A 22,123-nucleotide genomic window follows, 5' to 3' on the forward strand; every position below is an offset into this window, starting at 1 on the left:
GTGAAATACACATCCATTTCTGCTTTTCTTTTCCCATCCAGTATGTAGATTTTGTATGTTTCTTATTTTAAGCCTGTACTATTCTTTCTTCTCCAATTCATCCTACATATCACTGTCAAATCCATAGTCCCAGGATTTAATTTTGTAGCTTCCCATTGTCTGAAATAACCTGAGAAATGTTAAGCCTTACAGAATACCCTTCCAACTGTGGTTCTTATGGTCTTTCCAGACATACCTCCTCTGTGTTTCTACACTCCTACTCTGTATGCTTATCCAAATTGACTGGTTTTGTTCTCTGAGCACTCACTTTTCTCCATACCTAAAGGAACCCCACTTCCTACTTCTCCATCCGTTTCCATTTACCAGTGTTTCCAAGGCTTTTTCCTCTGTGAAACTGCCCCTTTTAAAGAATTTTGCATTTGAAAGAAAGCTTTGTAGTCATTGAGTCTAATAATTTATTTCATGATTTTCTCCTCTCTAAAATGTCCTGTTAATGGTCATGTAGTTTATTTATGTCTGGTGACAAGTATATACCTAGACTAAGTTACCTACTGTGTCTTATCTATATCCTATCAGTGTCTTGTACATTTTAGAGTCATTGTATATGCTTGAAACATGTTTCCTAAATGAATGAATAAATGAAGGAATGGTTGTCTATCTCTCAAGCCACTGACCATCTAACTTTTTCTGTAAATGGTCACATAGTAAATATATTTGTAGGCTGTATGGTCTCTGTCTAACCTGCTCATATCTGTTACTATATCAGGAGAGCAGACATCAACAATATATAAAGAATAAGACTGGTTTTGGCAGCCTGTAGTTTGCCAGCGCCTGTCTTAAGGCAATAAAAGCCATCTTGAGACAGTTTTTAGTATTCTTCATCATGTTACTGGAAATCTCTCTAGCTAAAATTTTATGACTTATTCAGATGTTCCAAAACAATTTGAGTGTTTCCTCTGATCATGTTCAGTTTCTTCAACCATTCCTTATAATATTTTGAATTTCTTCACTAACTTAGCCTTTCTCCCAGATTATGTTCCATTTGTTTGTGCATCTTATAAAATCTGGTTTCCAAAACAAAGCAATGCTCTCTGTTGATGTGACAACTGAACAGAAAAGCAGGTCATTTCCTACCTTCCTTTATATGCTGCAGGTGTAATAATAGAGCTTAAGACAACATTAAAATGTGTGGGAAACACATCACATTTCCTACTGATTCAAAGTCATACTTCTAGGGGCACCTGGGTGGCTCAGTTGGTTAAATGTCTGACTCTTGATTTCAGATTGGGTCATGGGATCAAGCCCTGTATGGGGCTCCCCTCTCAGGGGGGAGTATGCTTGAAATTCTCCCCCTTTCCTTCTGCTCCTCCTCTCTCTCTCAAATAAATAAATAAAACCTTAAAAAGAAGTCATGCTTTTTTTCCTATATTCTTGTCTAAATCATTCTGTGTCAAGTAGTGGGGCTTTTGGGGGGAGGTAAAACAAGTAAAAAATCTCGTATCTTTCATTATATTTTATTTTAAAAGACTAAATGATATTAAGGACTAGTTTAAAAATTATAAGGCACCTATAATAACACCCTGGCTCCCTGATCCCTTGGCCAGTGCTTTTTTGACCAACCATATTCATCAAATGCATCTTATTACCTTTAATTCATCACTTAGTTGTTTGCTGTATTTGTCCCATTTATTTCTATCCCTTTTATCTCCTCTATTCACATGTGCATTCATTCACTCATTCTAAGTTATGTGTTGAGTGCTTACTATGTGTCATTTACCATGTGAAAGAGAGAGAGACATACCTTTTGCACAGTGCTTACAGTCCACCTTGACATCAGGCCACATATACACCATGTGATTCTTGAACAGTCAACACAAATCCACATTTCTTGCTGTGCCGTATGATCTCTGGGATCTACCTCATATATCCAAACATATGCTATCGTGGGATTAATCCAGTTTTCCGTATGTTTCCTGACATTTGGTTCTGGTGCATATTTTGATTCTATTCCTTCTCCTTTGTCTTTCCGCTTAGGTTTCACCTTTCTGAATATGCCTTTTGGTTTCCCCTTCAGGGATGCTGGCTTGGATACACCTTGCCAGCTATCTCTTACTTAGATGAAGTCAAGCTGTATACCTTTCCTGTGCTTAGCTTACCTCTTAGGACTTAACTTGTCCCATAGGTTCAGGAAAAATGTTGCCCTGAAACAGAAAAGTATTTGGGGGTAGAGAACAGACTAAATGCTGGCCTCCTGATTCCGTGCTCAGTGCTTTTTTAACCATATTTCTTCTCCAGAGTGGTAGGATGGTGTGATTTCACATTAGTTAACTTGGGCACTCTTCGCCATCTCTGTCAAACATCAAACAAATCTGCATTCACTCTCCTGCAGGTACCACCTCAACAATCTTACAAACTGCCTCCTTATCTCCAAACCATGCCTTTGGCTCCAGCCTGCCACCAGTTCCTGTATAATTCGCCCTACAGATTAAGACATTTCCCCAGCCTCTCACTCTTACATCATTTAAAATTAAATAATTTTAGGTATTCTTTGAAAAACTGTATCAAAATTAAATTCTTAACAACATCAGTTTTCCACCGATAGGCTCTGTCCTGGAGAGACCCTGAGCTTACAAACTCAACCTCATGCCTTTCTCTGTAAGTCTTTATCTGTTTGTTGGTGTGCGTTTTCGTATGTACTACTGCGGTGTTAAATGTAGCGTAACACGTCGCTTTCTGTACTGACAGTCACTCAGCTAGACCAATTCTGGATGTCACGGGCAAAACTGACTCTCTTCTCTAAACCCAAAAATGTTGCTCACTAGGCACTGAGGAGCCTTTGACTGATGCAGTTCTGAGAGGATGCCAGAGGGACTGGCATTCTGAGTCAAGGCAAGTTCCTTGTGAGTAAGTAGTGAGCATCTTTGTGTCTTCTATAACCCCAATTATAATGATTAATGAACTGTTGTAAGTCCATGTTGCTGTCTTTCTGAAGTTTACAGGTTAACATATTAATGAATTTGCTTAAGAATAATGAATGACCCCAGAACAAATTTAGAATGCCTGACTGTACAGTTCTACAGAATTACCAATCGTTAGGTGAACAATAGTCTAGTCAAGGTGTTTCTGGAAATCTGGATGTCTTTTTTTTTTTAATTTTTATCTTTTAAGAGAAGAGAAAGAGAGTATGAATTGGGGAGGGGCAGAGAGACAAGCAGACTCCCCACTGAACAGGGAGGTGGATGAGGGACTGCATCCCTGGACCCTGAGATCATGACCTGAGCTGAAGGCAGAGGCTTAACCGACTGAACCACCCAGGCACCCTGGATGTCTTTAAGTTAAAGCTCACTGAATAGAGTATACTGTACAAAGCCTGCTACTTTGTAGTAAAAAAAAAAACAATTTATTAGCTTCATGCTTCATTTAAAATGTTCCCTGTGTTCCTTGCTTTGCTTTATTGACCCACATCTCCGCATGGGAGATATAATGCAGCTTCTGTGGGAGTATCCCAGTTATCCCAAGTTGAAACTCTTCACATCCCTTTGATGTTTCAGAGTTTCTCAAAAGCCAGCCCCCAACAAAATAATATAGTATCTTTTATTTACCAACTGAGGACAAGTAAGATAAAATGAAAGCTAGAAAATCTTCTTCTACATGTAGCAACTATTTTCTCCCTCCCTGTGGCCAGGTTAAATATGTTTCTTGCAATTTTCTTGTCTCAGTTTTCTGTCAGAGGAATACAATCTAACCCCTTGGGTTTATTTATTATGAGGAGCCCTTAGTGAAGTATAATGACCAGATGACATGAGTAAATTCATGTCAGTGATGCCACATTCTTTAGGCAGAAGGGCATAGTGATTCGATCCAGTATTAAGAGCTGGTAAGTGAGACAAAGGAATTGGTGATGTGAAATTTCTTTGGGGATAGAGCAAAGAGGTGCAATGATTTCCAGAAAAGAGATTTAGAGAGATGTGGTGGCCACTGAATTGCACTGTTCACTGGTTGTAAAATCCTAACAGCATTCTTTCAAACTGCATAGAATTGGGTAACTTCTGTATTCTGATTATAAAGGCTGCCTGAAGTAATATTTTACTGGACCGTAAATTGTTCTGACTACATTTCATGCCTGATAAAATCCTTACATTTATGGTAAAAATGTAAGTCCTTGTTCCATAACTAATCTTTGAAGTTTTCTGAAACAGAGAAGTGTGGAATTTTTTCCTAGAAAACTGGCATGATTAAAAGTATCATATTGTTCTTTGAAAATAGTCTAGCAAAACTAGGGATTTAGGCCAAATTAACCTGGGATTAGTCTTGAGATACGTTTTATAACCTAGATATACACCCATACATGCATATGTATGTACATCTATATTTTAACAGAATAAAAGTTAGTATGTATGTGTATGTATGTCTATTAATTTATCTCAGTCTGGGTTTCAAGAGGTATAAATACATTAGTTTAATATTCCAATGGAAGCATAATTATAGATACTGTGTAACACTTAAACATAGCATTATTGGTTGTGTTTACTCCCTAAACAAATATATGTTGAAAATTAAATTGAGCTTTTAAAAAATACTTATTTATTCGAAAGAGAGAGCATGAGCAGGGGGAGGGGCAAATGGAGAGGGAAAGAAAGAATCCCAAACCGACTTTCTGCGGAGTATGGAACCTGACCTGGAGCTCGATCTCACAAACTTAGTCGTGACCTGAGTGGAAATCAAAAGTCAGATGCTAAGGGCTACCAGCCTCTAAGCTGTTCTTTATGGGAAACAGGAAGACATTATATATACGATATGGGCTTTACAGGCAATTGTATCTGTGTTCAGTGTTCAGTGCCATGTCTTCTGAGTTTTGTAATCTTGCTTTAAGTCAATTTTCCTGAGAGAGATTCTGAGCTGGAAGTTTTTTATGCAGGAAGTTTGTTGGGAAGTGTACTTGGATCAATATTGTTGAAGTTGTCCAAGATAGAAAAAAGGGGGCTTGGGCTTTGCACTCCTTTAGTGATGAGTTGTTGGATGTGAGCTGCCTGTGGGAAAGGCAATAATCTGGGTGAGTCAGTGCCCTTTGGTAAAAGGAGAAAAATCTCCAGAGAGGGAGTCAGCTCTGAGCCATCAAAAGCCAACACTTGAGACAGCTGTGGAAATGACTCCCTTGTCCTGAAGGGGAATGTGGATGATGACCTCCACCATCCACTGTGTCTACTTCATGTGACATTTGGCTCTTCTTGCTTCCTATAATAAGTTTATACCATCTGGGAGCAGCTTCTCCAGGATTCCTTAGTAAGTCACCTTTTTTCAGAAAACTTTCAAGAGGAAGAGTAGTGGGGACCACAGCTCCTGCTGATGCATCTAGTCTCAAGGCCACAGCAGTACTAACACGCACTGTCTTCCTATCGTCTTTTCTCTTCTACTACTCTTCTAGAATTCTTTCCTCCTCTGCCAGCTCCTCTACTGAGATATTGATATATGTGGTTTACCTTGTGGCTGGCTCAGACTATTACTGAGGGGGCTGAACCTCTCCTCACCATTCCCTTCTTAGGTCATGGCTGCTGTACTTGTCCATTTACTATAAAAACAGGCAGGAAAATACTAGGAAGTGTTCTCTGAACCACTTGGATATCAGAAATTCTTCCATGCCCTCATGGTAGGACAGTAGCTCTACTTCTTCCTGATGATCAGTCAGTTGCCCTGCCAGTATGGTGACTTTCTGTTGCCAGTCAACTGGCATAGGATGCCCAAAGTGATTGGATACAAAATACGACTTAAAGTTTGAGACTCCTACTTTGTCCTCTCATAGAAATATCCTCCCAATGAAAATCAAGATCTCTGGATCCTCAGAACCTAAATTTGTGGAAACAGGAAGAACAAATTCTCCAGTTAGGCTACTGGGAGTGATGCTAAGTTTAACCACTTCTACTTCCTCCCCTTGGTTCCTAGACCCATGTATTCATTCTGTCTGTTAGGGATGCAGTACCAAAGAAAGTTCTTGATTTGGAATATTTATCAGATCCTTTCAATGACACCCCATGACTGCAAGATACCATCTTCAAACTGGTGTTTCAGCTGTCATGTCAAAAGTGCATTCCATCGGACCATCAGGCCAGCAGCTTCTGGTTCATGAAGTATGTATCAAGATGAGTAGATTGCCTAATTATGTGTCCACTGCTGAAGTCCAAAGAATTTCTACTGGTCTGAGGTAATATTATATAGTATCATATACTTATGTATCAAACACTCAGATCATGGTGCTGAACAAGGCCCTACAGACAAATAAGCAAACCTAATTTGGAATTTGCTTCAGTTTTCATAAAAATGAATCATTGCTCTGTCTTGGGTAGAAGAGGTTCAGGATTATAATCAGATTTCCATCAAGTGCATGGTTGCACTCCCTGAGGGCTAGTGCTGAAATTGAGGCTTGGCATTGACTCCTGTTATTATCAGGTTAGACACCCCGTCAAACTTTCCACATGTAGGAGAACAGAAATACACATTGTGTGGCCTTTATGAAATAAATGGGTGCCACTGAAAGAACAAGAGGGTATATCCCAAGGCTTAAAAAAGGAATGTGAGAGGGGAAGGGAACCCCTTGGGCAGGGTATCAGAGATTAAAGCATAGAAAATAATTAAGAACAGATCTTATAAATCTTCAAGCTCCATAAGGTCATAAGTCAGTGACTAGAATATAGTCTGCTAAAAAAAAATCACTATATATTTTTGTTCTTGCCTTCTATTCCCTGTTTTGATTTAGTTTCTGAGCTTCTTTTTAACCTTAGTTTCTTCTTTGATCAAGGCTGGTCAATTTGCCATGTTAAAAAAAGAAAAAGAGAGAGAGAGAGAACACAGGCCAACTTGGAATATTTGGATAAATAAATAATTTCAGTGATCATGATTTTCCTCATTTATAAAACTAAAAGTACTGTCTTACAATTATGGGATTTAAAAACATGTCTGTAAAGTAGTTGTATGTGGCAGGTGCTTGGTCACTGCTTATTAATATTGAAAAAATCCTAAACAGTCACTACAGATTTCTAATAAGTCTCCATCCTTGCTTGGGGCCCTGGTTGTAGAGATCTGGCAAAGCAGAAGTAAGGCAGGCAGATGAGTCAGGAGAGACCCAGTTCCCATCCTCCCTGAGGGCTCACTTATTGAGATTTTTCAGTGATTGACATTGGATTTTACTTTGTTTTGTTGGTCTTCTTTTTGAAGTAAATATAATCCTGTGTTTATTTTGGGGTGTCCTTAATTCTGTCTTTTTATATTTTTAAAAATTTGTTTTCTGCTTATCAAAAAAATGCATGTTCGCTATAAACATTTCAAGCACTGAGAATTCATTAATCATGGTGGGGAAGAAGTTCCCTCTTCAACTTATTACTAAAAGACAACTACTTTAAGTATTTGGTATCAATTCCCCTAGATTTTCTTCTATGCAAAATCAGATATTACATATACATAAACAAATATATACATTTAACAATGGTAAAATCGTGTATACTGTTTCACAACTTGCTGTTTTAACTTAACGATGTTTTGTGGGCATTTTTCCAGGACACATACTGTGTAACCCTGCTTTTTAATAACTTTAATATCCTATTGAACCACAGAGTGGACATTCGGGCTTCTTCTACAGGTTTTCATTACTTATTTATTTATCTATCTATTTTTTTATTTTTAAAGATTTGATTTATCTGAGAAAGACTGAGAGAGAGCACAAGAGGGGGGAGGGCCAGAGGGAGAAGCAAATTCCCCGTGGAGCAGGGAGCCCAATGTGGGACTTGATTCCAGGACAGGATCATGACCTGAGCCAAAGGTAGTAGCTTAACCAACTGAGCCACCCAGGCGTCCCTGTTTTCATTATTTAAAGCAACGCTGTGTTGACTACTTGTATACTTCTAGCATAAATTCTAGAAATGTAACCGCTGGGTCAGAGGGCATGAAAAAATTTTAATTTTAATGAATAATGCCAAATTGCCCTTCAAAAAGATGGCATTGAATTTTACTCTGCACAGAGGTTTATTCCATTCTGGGGTAAGGTAGAAATTCTGCTTTTTAGGAGTAAGAGTTATAGCCAGTATCTGTCTGCCGAGAAGCTAACTATACTTCACAGAAATTGAGAAATGCTGGTTTTGGAAAAAGGAGACTGTCCCTGAATCAGTTTACCAATGTAATCTGACACCAGTGAATGAAACAGAGGCTTTCGATGTACATAGACTTACAAGTCTTATAGATATGGGTTTAAACCTTACTCTACTATTTACTAGCTGTGTGATGTTAGGTAAATTGCTCAATATACCTGAGTCTTATAAAATTGGAATAGTAATATGACTTACTTCATGAGCTTGGTATGAAGGTTAATTGAGAAATGTATGTAATTCACATACGCCTTCATGTAATATACCCGCATGTCCTATATATGTCAGCCTGATTATACCACGCCTGCCGTATAGCAATTATCAGCTATTGTTATGATTATTATTATGCTTTTCCAGAATACGTATCTGAGATCCCAACAGGATGTTTTATTTCAGTGCTTTTTCTCTCACCTCCTCATTCCTCAAAGAGAACAATGACTAGAGAACATTGGTTGGGTAAATACTGCATTATCATAATTACAATTTCCCTGAGAAAAGTGGCTTGCAGTTTGAATATTCAGCATCATAATTACAATTTCCATAAGGAATGTAGAACAGTTATTATAAACAACACAATAATCACTTGGTCCATAAGGGAGAACAGATTATTGGGGGAGCAAAGAAGGAAAAGAAGCAAAAGCCTAGGTTCTAATCAGCATTCAAGAATAGAAATACAGAAACCTGAGAGTAAATTATAATAGCCTCTTAAAATACTCTTGTCTGAATTTATCAAAAACTCTTATCATGATGGCACATTTCCATGGGTTGATTAATTGCTGCCTATATGTTTTCTTCTTATATGCAATTTAGTTTTACCATTTTTATTAAACATCCCCTCTATACTTTTTCTCATTGTCATTGATAATTGCTTTGCCTCCCAAAATTTTAAAAAGCTAACTATAATGAAGTACAAAAAGCACAAAATATTTTTAAAAAGAAAGTATTTGGGGGAGAAAAAGTTTTATCAGAGTATTTCTCTCTTCACAGTTAAATGTGTCTCCTTTGTCAAGGGAAAATGGGTAAAGTTTTTTTTTTTTTTTAATGCTCTTTTTGCTGTCGTGTTGCCTTAATTGGCTTTCACTTAAATTTCCTTTTTTTTCCTTGTCTTTTTATTTTTTTAGGTGAGATGAGAAAAACAAAATGCAGCTTTCAAGGTTGGTACTTTTCATGATGTTTTAAGATGTCTTGTTAATATGAAACAGTATAAAAGAAGCGGAGCAAAATAAGTCCTTAACATCTCACAGATGGTGATTAGAGGACATTATGTCTTTATTTTTCGTATGTATGGATGGAAAAGTACAACAGAGATTGTAACAGAATGCAATATAGCAATCAAATATTATCCCTGATTAAATCTTTGTTAAAATTATAAAGTTGGAAATATTCAGTATTTTTCTACCTCCTCCATCCATTTATCCATTTACCAAGAATCCTTTATCATTATATTACCATTATATTTTTTTCACTGAATACTTATTACTTACATATTGTACATAAGTCCTGCCATCCGATTTTCCAATATCTATACTTCGGTTCACCTTCACCATATTCTCAGTTTCACAGCTTCCAACCCTTGTCACTGTTTCTGGCAATAAACCTTCACCTCTTATCAGAGGTCTTCAATTTAGCTTGCTATATTTGATAAAGGAGCAGTATTTCTATACTATTGCTCAGCCCCCAAATAATTGGGGCAAAAAGGAAATCATTAGTGTGATAATAAGGAAGTCTTCTCTTTACATAGTGATGCATTGTGTAATGTCCTTCAGTTTTGTGATATATATTAGTATCTGTAGATTATCATCGTATAGTTCAGAAGTGTATCTATATGCAGTAGTCCATAATATCAGCTATCCTTCCTCAAAATCTAGTGTAATAGTTCTTTTACCTTGTTAGTGATCTGAAGACTCTGACAAGAACAGGTGTGTTACACTAGAAATTCAAAAGTGAACAAAGCAGTCCAGATGCACATGAATGGCTCTTTGTAAGACAGCAGTGGTGGATTGAAGCAAACTTTATAAGAAGCAGAGACTGAAAATTTTCTGCTGAGCAAGTGTTAGTGAATGGAAATTTGATAGTAGAATAATCCTTATACTAAGATGGGTAAATATTGCTTTAACTTGGAGGGCTATTTTATTGTTTCATTTTAATGAACAATTAGTATACTTATTTTACTTTTTAAATCTGTTTTTAATTTTCAGAATACTTACTTTAAAAAGGCCTTCTCAATTATTCCTTTACTGTCTTTGATTTCCCATAACTCATTTTTTTTTAAAAAAATAAGGTCCTGAGGTCCTCAATAGAAAATTCCACTATCAGAGGTGCTTTCATAAACTTAACTGTGATAATTGGGAAGGGACTCTAGTGTCTGTCTGCTGATCTAATTTAATTTAACTAACCTAAATTAAAATAGTCTAAATTATCTCCACCATCAATCTGTTTAATTATAATACTTACTGGGAGACAGTGAGTAGTGGTTGAGAAATTAGGCTCTAGAATCAGATTGCCTGAGTCTGAATCCTGTTTACTCATCTACTATTTGTGTTTTGGGTGAACTTATTAGCAAGTCTAATACTTGATTTCCCTAGTTGCAAAATGAGAGAAAAAAGGATTGCTTACTTCATAAGGTTGTTGGGGATTAAATGAGATGATGTGTTTACAAATCACATTGGCATATTGTAAGAATGCAGTAAGTGATAGTCACCATTATTACTTTGTTTCGTGACTGTTATCGTAAAATGTTATAATAGAAGCAGGCAGCATCTTTACTTCTGTGAATTAAACTTCTCTCATGGACTTGATCTTTCATGTTTCACCATCAGAAATATATTCATTATATGGTCAATTTTATTCAATGTGAAAATATGGATAACCTGGGATTGCCCATCAAACTGTGACGTCTTGTTGTAACCAACAGCATCTACTTTTTTCCTAAATATAAGATTTTGATAAATGTCACCAAAGTGAGGGAAATAAGTAATTTGAAGTGGTTGCTGTGGGGAGAAGAGAAATTATAATAGCAAGAAAGGAGTCAATGCTTCTAAGAAGAGGTTTGGTGTTGACTTTTAAATCTTACTCATCCAGAAACTAGTGTTGTCTGTGCCTTTGTGTGCAGAGAGTCCCTTCATTCATGATGCTGTGAGGATTGACGGACAGACGAGAGGCTGCACATTGCTGGGAGAGAGAAAACATTGAGGAAAAGTTGGAAATCACTCTTCCACAGTAGTAAAAGTGTTAGGAAATCTGAAGGCACAGAGGAAGAGCGATAGAAGGGACGGAACTAGAGCCCCCTCCTCCTGGAGAACTCTGTAGTGTTGTCTGTATGTATTGTCCATATGTATCAAGGTAGATGAGGAGAGTCAGCCTTCCCTCAGCTAGACAGCCAGTGACCTCACACCAGGTCTTCATCTAACAGCAGCCTCTTGGTTCTGGAGCTCCTGGTGAGCCCAAAATCAAGAGATCTGAGAGAAAAGATCCCACCTTGTTCAGTCTCCCTGGGAGAGGAAACAGACTCCAAAGACCACTAGACTGATGCCATAAGGGGGAGAAATTTGCCAACTTCACAGACAAGCTCCTGAATTCATTCTGACACATGTTCTGGCAAGCATGTAAACATGTTAAACTTAGGCTTTCTTTAGGGAAAGACCCCTTTCTGATCCATTGGAGAAAATGACATTTCCAATTTAGTCTCAGAGAAATCGCCCCAAGCAATGCAGAGTAGTACTAAATTTTTTTAAATATTTTATTTATTTATTTGACAGAGATCACAAGTAGGCAGAGAGAGAGGGGAAGGGAAGCAGGCTCCCTGCTGAGCAGAGAGCCCAATGTGGGGCTCAATGCAGGGCTCAATGCAGGGCTTGATCCCAGGACCCTGGGATCATGACCCAAGCCGAAGGCAGAGGTTTTAACCCACTGAACCACCCGGTGCCCCTACTAAAAATTCTTAATCTGGCCTCTGAGCTAGCAAGATTCAAAACAGAATTTATATATAAACACACTTGGATGAAGGGAGAGTGTAGCTTTGTACAACGGTTCTCATATGTTAGGGTTTGAAACATTACTGGCTGAAATGAAATTATGCTCCCTACCCTGGATTCCACGGATAAATGGTAAAACTTAATGACCTCCAATCTTGTGGACGGATAGTCGTTTAGGAGAAATAAATAGAAAAAAAAAATTATTGATGATTTTCAGAATCACCTCCAGGAAATACTTAAATATTTGATTGACGTGCCCCACTTTCGGACCTACTGTGACATCCAATCTATCCCTAAAATATCCCATGGACACTGTCACTTATATCCACTGTATGTAGGCTTTTATGGTGGCCCCTATAGGTATACCTATGTCACAGTTGTGAAAAAGAGTCACAGTTATAGATTTTTAGGTCTAAAAATACTTGAACTATTATTCATTTTAGTCTTTTTTTTTCTTCAGATAATGAAATTCAGGCCCACAAAGGTTAAGCAACTGTTTTAAGTCCTTCAGCTCACTAGTGACAAAATAGAGACTATAATCACATCACTTAATTCCTTCCTTACCATCCCAGACTTCTTGGTAAAAAATATAGAAAGTTCTTCTGTTTGAGGTGGACTCTATTTCTGAAACACTGCATTTGATACCATCCTGTTGACTAAAATTGTTATTTATCTCTGCTACTGTTAGGCACTTCTCAAATCATCTTACTTCTCTGACTATATCATGAATTCCATAAGGGTAGAGCTTATGGCTACTATTTCTTTGTATTTTTACCATATTTGTAAGGTCCTAAATAAATATCATGCAGTTTATTTTGATTCTAAACCTTGTCAAGAACACTGAACCCCTACCTGTCTTCCTGCTCACTGAATTCCACTGACATTTGTAGAAGACCCAGGGGGAAAAAAAAATCATATTCCTTGAAGGGGACCAGAGAGCAAACAATATTGTTGGGTTTTGGGTGAATTCTCTTTTGTTCTGTTTTTGCTAACTCTGCTACAGGAATGGAGAAATAATGAATAGATCAAAATCAATTCATTGCCATAATGTGTGTGTGTGTGTGTGTGTGTGTGTGTGTGTGTGTGTGTGTGTGTGCATATATATGTATTAGAATGTAGGTGTATGTACTTGTGTATATATATATATGTATTTGTGTGCATATATATATATATATATATATATTAGAAGATGAGTGGGGGGCGATCAAAAAGTATCATTTAAACATTTCATTTAGCTGGGATAACTTGGGTTTAATGATTTGCAACCTAAACCATCAGAAGTACTAGAGAGGAAAGAGAGGACCAAAGAGGAAAATATGAATGTATGTTTATCTCCTTAGCAAATAGCAAGGAGGGTCCAGAAGCTAAGTATTAAGAATGGGCTCAATTTTTTTTTTTTAATACCGATGAAAGGCTACAAGTAAAAAAAAAAACTAATTTCCTTTTTATACAGATTCTGAATCTAATTTCCTTTTGTTCTTCCTGTGTATTTGAAAATAGGATGTAGCTCTTATTTCCCTGTCAGGGATGTTTAATATTTTCACCTTGGGAGTGTTGTGTTTAGATTTGAGCCCCACAAGTACAGAAGGCTATAAATTACCTATTTTGCCCCAATTCTGTATGAGTGTCATTCAAAGAAACACGGATTCAATGATGGTTATTAATTAAAGAGAAATTCCAGTGTTCATTCGGCTCTTTCAAAGATGACTTAGGGTGATCAGATTTATAAATCACAGCAACCATTTTCATAATTCCCTTCCTCGATCCATGCTTTCACAATGCAGTGATCCGAATCTTATCACCTGTCAAACCATTAAATTCCCCTTAGCACGAGTTCTTGCAGTTTTTGTTTCGCATCTCTCTCTCCTTTTCCCCCCAACATTTTGTACTGTAGTTTCACCTAGTCTTTCTGTCTAAAACCTTCCCTCTGTCTCTCTGTCCCTCATACTTTTCTGATTTTATCTTGGCATATACTCCAGGTTTTCGATGAGAGGAATAAAGCTAAGGCAACCTAAGGCTTATCATTACTGGCTTGACAGTGCTTTCCAAGTAACTTAACATACCACATAAATAAGCCTAATTACTCAAAAAGACGTTCATTCAGAATTAGCAGATTGCAGAAATGCTAAGCGTATTCGAATGTTGGCAGATCTTGTCCTAGCTATATATATTCTGTGTGTGAATGCATAATACATGCACAGTACGTGTACGTGAGTGCACATGCCCAGCAGTAAAGGTGGGGATGAGTGAAATAGCGCTGTTAGGCAGAGACGGCATGCATAGTGAACCCAGCAATGGACTCACTTCTAACTGAATGAGGTGATGAGGCAGGTGATTATTATTAGTATATTATTATAGTATAGCATTACGTGGTTTTGTAAACTATGAAGCTATATTACCTTGATAAAACTAAAAGGCAAATTTAAATGTATTTTTAAAGAATCTATCTATGTATCTATCTATCCATCTACTTGAGACAGGGAGAGAGAGAGAGAAAGCATGAGCAGGGGGAGGGACAGAGGGAGAGCAAGAGGGAAAAGCAGGTTCTCCACTGAGCACGGAGCTCAGAGTGCCTAGGGACTGGATCCCAGGACCCTGGGGTCGTGACCTGAGCCAAAGGCAGGCACTTAACCAACTGAGCCACCCAGGTGCCTCTATATGTATTTTTTTTTTTTTTTACTTTTTTTTTTAATTAATTTATTTTTTCAGCGTAACAGTATTCATTGTTTTTGCACAACACCCAGTGCTCCATGCAAAACGTGCCCTCCCTATTACCCACCACCTGTTCTCCCAAACTCCCACCCCTGACCCTTCAAAACCCTCAGGTTGTTTTTCAGAGTCCATAGTCTCTTATGGTTCGCCTCCCCTTCCAATTTTTTTTTTTTATAAACATATAATGTATTTTTATTCCCAGGGGTATAGGTCTGTGAATCGCCAGGTTTACACACTCCACAGAACTCACCATAATTTGTAATTTATTCTAGCTTTAAATCCTGGCCTTGCCACTTACTTGGGGAAATCATTTCCTCCTTTCTTTTTTTTTTTTTTTTTTTAAGATTTTACTTACTTATTTGACAGAGAGAGACAGCGAGAGAGGGAACATAAGCAGTGGGAGTAGGAGAGGGAGAAGCAGGCTTCCCACTGAGAAGGGAGTCCAATGCGGGGCTCAATCCCAGGACCCTGGGATCATGACCTGAGCCCAAGGCAGATGCTTAACGACTGAGCCACCTAGGTGCCCCTCATTTCCTCTTTTATTGTTTTTTTCTGGTTTGTTTGCTTAAATACTGGGCTTCATTTTAATTCTCTTCATAAAGAAGTTAATTCAGGTGAATTATCCCAGTTTAATATCTGATGAGTGAGTCCTCCAGTGTTCATTTTATTTCCCTCTGAAGAAGCTGAGAAACATGTTTGCTGTTTTCAAATATCAAAAGGAATCCGATGTGGAAGAGAGATATGATCAAGCCTATGGTTCCAAGTGATAATATAAGAAACCAGAAGACTCAAGGAAACGTATCCAGCTCAATATAAGGAGGAGGAACATTATTGTAAAACATGGCTGTCCTGGGGCACAGTTAACTTGTGAGTTCCTCCACAGCAGTCTTTTCTTTTTTTAAGATTTGTTTATTTATTTGAGAAAGTGAGAGAGAACAAGTTGGGGGAGGGGCAGAGGGAGAAGGAGAGAGAAAATCTTCAGCAGACTCCCCACTGAGCACAGACCCTGGCTCATGGCTTCATCTTACAACCCTGCGATTGTGACCTGGGTCAAAACCAAAGTCTGCTGCTCAACCAACTGAGCTATCCAGGTGCCCCTACGGTAGTCTTTCAAACATAGCCTGACCGTCATATAACAGGGGTTAAATACAGAGGAAACACTAGCACTAAGAGGTCAACCAGTTTATGTTTCAGGTTCTTCTTCCTAATAAACTGAATGATGCTATGCCTGGTTTCTGCTCCAGAATTGCAAAGACCACAGGGGAAGCAGGCTGTAGCGGGTGGGGGAGCTGCAGAGATTACAAGAGAAAACAACAGGTTTTCACTGCTTTAAGCAGTAAGAAAAATGTAAAGAATTACAACAAATTTGACCCCAGATTTAACATTGCGAAAAGATCAGAGACCCCATAAACAGTAAGGGCAAAGTTTCAGCACCTCATTTGAAAGCAGCACAGCTCTAGTGGGAAAAATCTGATTCAGGACTTGGATTTTACTATGGACCGCGTGCTTTCCCAGGCACACAGACAGACATGTATATATCCTCCGCCTGGGGACTCCTTCCTTTTCCTCCTGTCTCTCTGCCTCCTAGGTCTCTGGACTAGCCTCAAACTAGATATAGTCTCTATAGAAGAAAGAAGAGGAGGGGAAAAGCAAAAAGGACTCATGGCAGGTGGAGCTTTATACCCCCACCCCAGCTCTTGTTCTTAATCTTTACTCTAAACCCCCAAGTAGGTGGAGAAACTTCCTATGGCCTCCTTTACTCCCTCCCTTCTCCACCTTGGCTTTCTCCTAGGCTCCAACAACTCCCCTTTTTCTCCCCACCTCCTACCTCTCGATCACCTTTTACCCAGGTGTTTTGGAGCTCCTTTTGAGGACAGAAGTGTGGCCCCAGGATCTTCTGTCATAGCGTGTTGTAGATTTGCTTTCTGGTAATGACTGTTTATGTATTACAGTGACCGTCTCTGCAGCCCAGATCCAGCTCTGAGCTGTTAGCTGTATTTCAGTTGGCCACCCAATACCTGGGCAACTACTTGCAGTTAATTAGTTCCAGTTAACTTTTCACATTCTGATCCAAGTGACATATCCATGCTCTGGTCCTGGTCTTCCCTACCAAACTCCCTTCTGTTCCAGCCAAACTAAACTCTTCAGGTCTTCTCTCCTAAGAATGTCCTTCTGTCTTAATTCCTCTCTGGCACACACTGCCAGTGGATTCAAATATCTCTTCCTCCTCTGTGCTATCTTCTTATACTCCCCTATTCATGCCTTGGCAGAAATCCCTGTATTCCCAGGACATTTGGCTATTACGTCTATTGTAACATCTACCGTGTTGTGTTTTCACTGACGTCTTTATGAGTTTATCTTCCCTACTTGTCTTCTCAAAAGCACGCTATTCTTTTTGGTATTCATGGTACCTAGCATCATGTGTGATTCATAGCAGGAACCAATGTTGTCTGAATGAATAAAATAAATAAGGAAATGAATGAGAATATATACTGTAGCGCGAGCCTTTTTAAACAACTGATCTAAAGGATTAGTCATTAAACAGAGAAAGCTTCCGTAGGCGTCTTGCACATCTGGACAATTGTAATGCAAAATATTTACTTAGAAGGCAAAGACGTACTCTCTTTTCCTGTGGAAGTATAAAAGAATTTTTGTTTCAAGGAAAATTACATTGAAAAAAAAAATAACTGTCTACAGTACAAGAGACTAAGTTTCTATCTTCAGGGACATTCTCTTGTCTTTTTATATTACGAGAGTGAACGAGATTTAAACCGAGCAGCCAGTGTGATAATGTTGCCAGACAGCTAATAAAGAGGAAGATTAGAGAGTTGGATAAAATGGCAGGTGCCCCTGCAGAGTCTACATCCTAGGCATTAAACACAGAACAAAGTGAGGGTGTTTTCTGAGGACCACCAAAAGTGCTTGGTGTCAGCTTCAGCCGCATGGTGCCATTCGGACTGTGGTGCTCGTCTTACTGAAAACAACACAGAAAAAAGCAAGCAAGCAGCCTCGGATGGTACTTGGAACACAGAGAGAGCATCTGAAACAAAACCAGATTCTCACAAAAGACAATGAAGAATTATTTCTAGTCGGACACTTACAGAAGACCATCCTTCGCTTTCACAGAATAGATCCTAACACCTAATCATGTAAAGCATCTCAAGGATTCATCTTCAGAGGGAGTCCGCATTTTACAGCTCACTTTATATTCCAGTCTCTCACGGAGCTTAGAATCACCACTATTTTAAGATAGAAATGAATCGGGTGTTTTTTCTTCTGGTGACTCATGTGACTACCAGGGATCATAGCCATTTTTATCTAAAGAGCAAATACAGAAAATGCTTCACATTTTTGTACCTATCAAATATAATTACAAAGAGTATTTTCTCTGTTGAGCTTTCTTTACCAAAAAGGCAGCCATCTTCTCTTTGGAGATAAAGGCAATGTGGGGAAGACAGTGTGAAAATGGGCTAGAGGAGAAGCACAGAGCAGAGAGACAGACATAGGTTATGCAATAGAGAAGGGTCTAGGTTTGGAAAAGAAGAAGGGAGAGAAACATTTCTAGCCTTACCAAGTGCTAAGTATTGTGTGCTAAGTGCTTCACAGAGAATATATTATTGCAAGTATTTGTCTAATGTGAATAACTCAAAGTTAACAAAAATACTAGTGTATATAGTATAAAACATTATAGATAAGATTGCTTTTATATATAAGGCATTAATATCTACAGAAGGGCTTACTGGTTTACACCAAAAATCTCAAACAGCATAGCATAAGATCTTTCAGGTTTTAGGCTTGTGAGACAAATGCAGTAGTCCAATTTATTTGTGAGAAAGAAGGCTGAGCTTACAAGGGTATGAAACTCCCTAGCCTTCAATCCATATAAAAAAATTGCCTCATATAGTTAAATAACATGCTAATTATCACACAACAGGTATTTAAATGTGTCAGTCTGCTCAAATCCACACAAACATAATTATCAACCTCAAAGACACCTAATGAACATAGAACAGAAGTCTCAGAAATTAATCACAAAGACAGTAGTAGGATTTTTTTTTTTAATGTATAGTTTGTCTAAAAGAAAGAATTTTCTTTCAGGTGAAGATGTCCATATAGTTTTGTCTAACTAGTTAATGCTAGCAAATGGATTGATTGGGGGGGATGGGGGATGATTCATTTGTGAGCCTATCAAATTTCAAATAATGACAAAGTCCCTTTTATAGCTGGTGGTACTGAGTTTTTTCATATTTTTAAAGAAATCCAAACCTCTGTCAGTTAGCATGACTATTCCCTAAAGGCTTGTTACCGGGAGCCAAAGGTAAGATACGGCCTAGATTGACTCAGAGGGAATTACAGCCCAGCAGAGGGGCTGTCCCTTGTCTGGTAAACCGCTGGCGATTCAGCCAGGTTTCTGGTTTTCTCACATACTATTCTTCCTCTCCATTTTCTCATCCTTGCTTTAGTTCTCCTTCCCAATAGGACTGTTGTTGTATGTCATGGTTATTTCATTACTCATTTACTTGAGAGTCAACTGGGCATAGGCTCTGGAGATGAATGACCGGGTTTTGAAGCCCAGTTTGCCATTTACTGTGTATTCAGTCTTTGGACAAGATCACCAGCCTTGAATTTTCTTGCCCATAAGATGGGGATGCATCCTAAGAGTTCATGAATATTAAATAGGAAGACCTGCTTATCATGCTTGATGTGCAGTAGATACTCAATTGCTGTTGTTACTACACTTATGGGATCATGCTGGGTTGTGGAAGAGATATGAAAGTGGTTTCTGAACTTGTAGACATTCTCTACACTTTGTATGTATAAGCAGTTCCCTTGAGTTCTGACTTAGAAAATAAAAATGCAACAGACATCTCTTCTTTTGCTCAGATGCTGGGAGAATTAGAACGAAATTAATACTGTCAGATTTTAAAACTTTTCAAAACACTGTTTTAATTGATTTTCATTGCTAGAAGAATTAGAGTCCAATGCAAAGCTGAGTGACTTTTCTTGCCGGCTTAGTTCTTCTGTTACTCAATCTTTGTTCTTGCTTTACCTATAATTGTATAATGTTCATTTGCATATGACTTCTATATTCTCTCAAATCCTTTTGAAAAAAAAAAAAAAAACAGTGAAACCCTTACTCAAGCCTCCAGAAATTATGGTATTAACATTTCTCTCTTATAGTCCTCTCCCCTTCCCTCCTCTTCCCTTTGTTTCCCTTCCTTACCCTTCCCTTTCTGCCTCTCCCTTCCCCTTTCCCTCTCTCTCTGCCTTTCAACACCCCCTTCCTTCCCTTCATCTCCCTCATCCCCCTACCTCTGTCTCAGGGGAATGATCCACTTAGTTTGGTCTATACCAGCTGTCTGTGGGACCTTTCTAAAGTTGCATAGTCCCATGTCCAACTCTAGAGATTCTGATTCTATGAGATCAGAGTGGAGCCAGGGATCTGTATCTTTTTAGTAATTACTATTCATCCAGGACATTCAGATTTAGGTGATATTGTACTACTCTTGATAAGCAGGTAGAAAAGAGATGGAAATGAGTCTTGCTTCTAAAACAAGCTCTGTCACTATCTGTGTGTGTGACCTTAAAAAAATCACTCAATTTTTCTATGATTCAGTTTCTTCATCTTTAAAAGATACAGAAATTGATAAATATCTGTCTACCTAACTCATAAAGTTGCTATAAAAATAAATGAAATAATATCTATAACAGGAAGAAAAATCTATTAAGTAATTAAATGACTATCTAGTTTCACAGTCTTGGAATGGGATAATATGACTTTTTACAGGAAAATAGCTATTTTGGTTTGAAAATCAAGGCCCTATAGATGTGACCTGACCATTCTAGATGGAATAGAAACAAGGGATCTTGAATGGTGTAATTAACCCTGAGTCATGACCCATTAGGTTGGTAGTAGCTCCAGCATTTTTTTTAAAACAGAGTAGAATAGAATGGGATAGGATAGGATAAGACAAGTTAAAAACTGTCACAACACATTGCCCACAGGAGAAGTTTATAGTACATTGTCTCATATTTAAATGTAGTTGGTCTTGTGCTATTCTGTATCCTTCCCCCCGCTTGAGCTTATCCCTGTATATTCTGACTTGCGTTTAGAGATCATACTTAAGAATGAAAGAAGTGAGGTTGTGGCCTGTGTCTGAGACACAGCACGGCAGCATGAAAATGGCATCCATGGGTGAGATTGTGTGAGGGAATCCAGAATATGGAGGAGAATTGCCCTCAACAGTCTTATGGAAGGTCATGTAGAAAGGAGTTCTGGAACAGTTTTACTTGGAAATAAGTAAATAAAATATCCTAGAAATCTGGGGAAGTTGGGCAATCAGCCTTGTGGGAAGATTCTACTTTGCTGGAGTTACCCATTCTTTGGTGTACAACCCAGTCCTCTTTTCCCCAACTACCTCTATTGAAACCAACGTCTAGGGCTGTAATAAAAGGTAGATTCTTTCTCTGGCTGCCGGGTTAAAGGAATTATGCTCTAACATCTGAAAGTGAGCTCTGTAATTTAATTTTTCCCATTAAAACAAAAAGAAAGCAACAAACCCCATTGTTCTACTTAGTAGCTAGGTACAGTTCAAGTAATGAGTTGTGTGCACTACTCAGTGTTTACAGTAATGACCACCATTTTATAAGTTCATATAATATGGTAACATATCATAGGTTACAACTGGAGTCTCCAATCTTCTAGAATCCTACGAGAAAAGTTTTAGTGTGTATGCTTGATAGATGATCTTACTTAAGTTCAGAGATAATAAATAATTAACCTCAATTCACATGAGTAGCAAACGATAGAAGCAGGCCTAGACCTAGGCCTCTACAATCAGACACTTGCCCTGCATCTCACTGCCTCAGTGCCTAGAGAGAACCAGGGCTTGTGGACTAGTTTTGGAAGGTCAGCACCATACAGAACATTGGTTCTGAGAGGACGCTGTGCCTGCAAAGTCAAGCAGGTAGGCTAAGTGAAAGTGTTGGGCATTACTCTGTCAATTTGTGCTGGAAAGTCTCAGTGTCTCAGCATCTCCATTTTATTTTATTATTTTTTTTAATTTTATCTATTTATCTGACAGACAGAGACCACAAGTAGGCAGAGAGGCAGGCAGAGAGAGAGAGAAGGAAGCAGGCTCCCCACTGAGCAGAAAGCCCAATGTGGGGCTCGATCCCAGGACCCTGGGATCATGACCCGAGCCGAAGGCAGAGGATTCAACCACTGAGCCACCCAGGCACCGCAGCATCTCCATTTTATAACTACACACTATGTATGCATTGGGCCTTTTTCCTCTGTGGATT

At 38.4% G+C, this 22,123-nt stretch overlaps 1 protein-coding gene across 1 annotated transcript in view; it reads left to right on the top strand.

Annotated features, from left to right (window-relative positions):
* The window catches only part of LINGO2 (leucine rich repeat and Ig domain containing 2), a 1,225,184-nt gene that overhangs the window by 817,006 nt on the left and 386,055 nt on the right, over positions 1 to 22,123 (top strand). The window contains exon 5 of the mRNA XM_046023596.1: positions 9,254 to 9,286. The gene's annotated coding sequence lies outside the window, so the exon portion shown is untranslated. The remainder of the gene's footprint in view (positions 1 to 9,253; positions 9,287 to 22,123) is intronic.

Source organism: Meles meles, chromosome 11 (assembly GCF_922984935.1).
Source record: "Meles meles chromosome 11, mMelMel3.1 paternal haplotype, whole genome shotgun sequence".
In the NCBI taxonomy this organism is placed as follows: domain Eukaryota; kingdom Metazoa; phylum Chordata; class Mammalia; order Carnivora; family Mustelidae; genus Meles; species Meles meles.